Consider the following 2,965-nt stretch of genomic DNA (forward strand, 5'->3'; position numbering starts at 1 on the left):
GAAGGTTTGAAATTGAGTCTTCATGATGCTGCAGATCTTGTTGATGACACTCTTTATCAAACTCTTTATCAGACTACATTTTGATACATTGTTTATGTATGCAATACGAGGCTGAATATTCAGTTCAAATCATATTTAAATCAACATTCAACTTAGCAAACACTTGCCACCAAAATTGTCTAATAAACTTTTGAACTCTGTCAAAAATTATGGGTAATCCATGTAGTGTTACAATATTCTAGATAAATAAGTCTACAACTTGTGGAGCTGCCACAATCTCTAGGGTAGGAATAAAGTGATCCATCTCTTTGAAACAATCAATCAATCTACCAAAATAGAGTCCTTGGCTCTTTGAGTTCGTAGTAGTGCCACTACAAAATCCATAGGAGTAGTCTTGCTTTGTGGGCATTGCTATAGAATATAACAAGAGACACACAGATTGACAAAGTGAAAAAACTTAAGGAAGCATTGACAAAGTTAAAAAATATAGAAAGCATCAACAAACTATAAAAATTACTACACTATCGACCTAATAATCGTGTATGGATGTCGACCAATTGTACAAGCTAGAGGACAATGTTTGTGTCAAGCTACATAAAAGCAATATGAATGGTTAAACATTTCATCTTGCAATGAAGCGACACAGAGTGAAAATGCTAAATATATACTCCACATCATGCAAAAGTGCCATACTAAAGTATGGTGGAGAGTTGGCATTGTGGTCTCTCCAAAAATTATAAGAAACAAAATCCATGCCCTCCCCTATAGGCTTTATGTGTTGGACTAATCAAATGCATAGGCATGGAGAACTGGATGTAGATAATGGCCCTTGCAATGTTGTTGAGGTGAAGTCATGGTTGTGTAGTCAAAACGTCCATTTTTGTGAATGTATATGTGCTTTCTCAGACACACAAAATAGGAGTTAACACAAATACAAAGATACAGGAGACCTTCAAAGCATGGGACAAAAGTCCCCTAAAACTATCAGCCCATCATCATCCTTTTGCATGCCAAAAACGTGATGTAAGATAGATTTTGATGATGCCAAAAGCAAATGCAAGGAATGAGAAAAGAAGGGAGATTATTTTTTCATGTCGTCCATAGTCAACACAGGTGATGAGCTCTCTAAGGTTATATCAATGCATATTCCATGGTTGGGATTGAGCCAAGAGGATGAATCTCTTGGCCTCATTTGAAATAAGAACCTTACGCTTACCAAGTAACATTGAAGAGATCAAGATTTTCTAATTGATTTCCTTTTGAAGGCCTAGAGTTTCTATTATCTCAAAGGAAAGGTATGTCAAGTGTGGATGATTGCACGCGAGCGCATGTATGTCCTTGAACAATAGCTGCTCCATAATTTCACATCCTTGGAACCTCGCCCTCTTCAGTTGTCTCATTTCATCACAAGCCCTCACACCTTTGAGCTTGAAACAGTGTATTATCAAGAGAAACTTCATTTGCTGTGTAGGGCATGCAAGGAAGATAGATCATGGACGTGTATCCAATGCAAGGCCACAAAGATGGATAAGGCCATGAATGCCATCGAGGCATTTGAGGTGCTTAAGGCATCTCACCCATAGATCTATTAGAATTCTCTGAAAAAATACACAACAAACGGGCCTTAGATAAGAAAGTACCCACGTCTGTAATATTCCGGCATTGTCTGATCCTCATCTGATGCACACTCCAACTCATCTAAAGATCCCAAGTGAAGTTGTTCCAATCTCCTCAAATTATTTAATCCGTCCCAAGACACCATTCTATGCATTTCCAATTCAACCAAATTCGTAAGGTTTACAAGGTTGATAGGAGCAATTATGTCAACGACATGATTTCTAGATTCGCCAAATAGCTTAGTTCCTCTAATCCTACACTTCTATAATCCTAGGCTCTCTTTTGCTTCCACGCAGTTGCATTCTACCAAAGAGTAAGTTTTTCCAATCGAGTCAAACCACTGAGACATACGAGCCCACTATGCTACAATCTGCACTCATTAAATGCTTTAGCAGGTTAAAATTCTCAGCACCACTCAAAACACATGCCTTTGGGCAACCTGCAACCTCAAGCGGAATAGCATGCAATCCAAGCTTGAACTCCATGACAATTTCACACCCATATATTTAAAGATGTATTCTGAGGCTCAAGAATCCAGCAGAAAGATCCACTCTCTCCAGCTCCTTACATCCTTCAAGACACAGATTCTAGAGGTTTTTCCTAGAATCTCCTTGCCAGTAACTACATGTACAACCTCTAACCTACACACGCCCCTCCAATTTGGTTTCATAAGTTGAGCATACGATCTTCAATGATGGCACTTTTCAAGCTTGAGAAATTTCTCAAACAAATTGTCTCACGTGTTGCTTCCACTTCTAAGACCATGGCTTGTACTGGCCTTTCTGCGCCCCTTTCCTCCAGCTCTACATCTACTTGCCCTGCATCTGCATCACTAAAGATCAACATATGAATCTCTTCTTTTTGACACTCTTTGCAAAGTTCACATAAACATCATTAGTGTTGTTTGCTTTGCTATTTGTTGTTGTTTTTCAATGTGGTGTGCATAATTAATGCATTGTTTGATTTTTCAATGGTGGACACTTAAGACCGTTTGATTTGAGTGAAAGGCAATGGCCTACATCATGCCAAGCGACCGGGTGTAATCTCAAGGAGCCCCAAGAGCATAGTTAATGTGTTGTTTTCTTTTGCACTGCTGAACACTTAAGGCCATCCAATTAGAGTGAAAGGCAATGACCTAGATAATGCTAAGCGACCGCATGTAATCTCATGGAACCCCAAGGGCATACTAGGCTTACCAAGAAAAGATGACATTTTGAATAAGCATATTAAGAACTTTATGTGCTTTTGTAAGGGCACCACACTTGATGTACATATTTCCCAAAGCATTTCCAAGCACGGCATGTTCCTCTAGCAGCCCTTGACCTCATCATGCATTCTCCTATCCATG

General features: G+C 39.1%; 1 pseudogene; it reads right to left on the reverse strand.

Moving 5' to 3' along the window:
* Positions 1 to 1,244: 1,244 nt before the first annotated feature.
* On the reverse strand, positions 1,245 to 2,463 carry LOC147424897 (uncharacterized; annotated as a pseudogene).
* Between the last annotated feature and the right edge of the window lie 502 nt (positions 2,464 to 2,965).

Source organism: Adiantum capillus-veneris, chromosome 25, assembly GCF_014529385.1.
Source record: "Adiantum capillus-veneris isolate H3 chromosome 25, ASM1452938v2, whole genome shotgun sequence".
In the NCBI taxonomy this organism is placed as follows: domain Eukaryota; kingdom Viridiplantae; phylum Streptophyta; class Polypodiopsida; order Polypodiales; family Pteridaceae; genus Adiantum; species Adiantum capillus-veneris.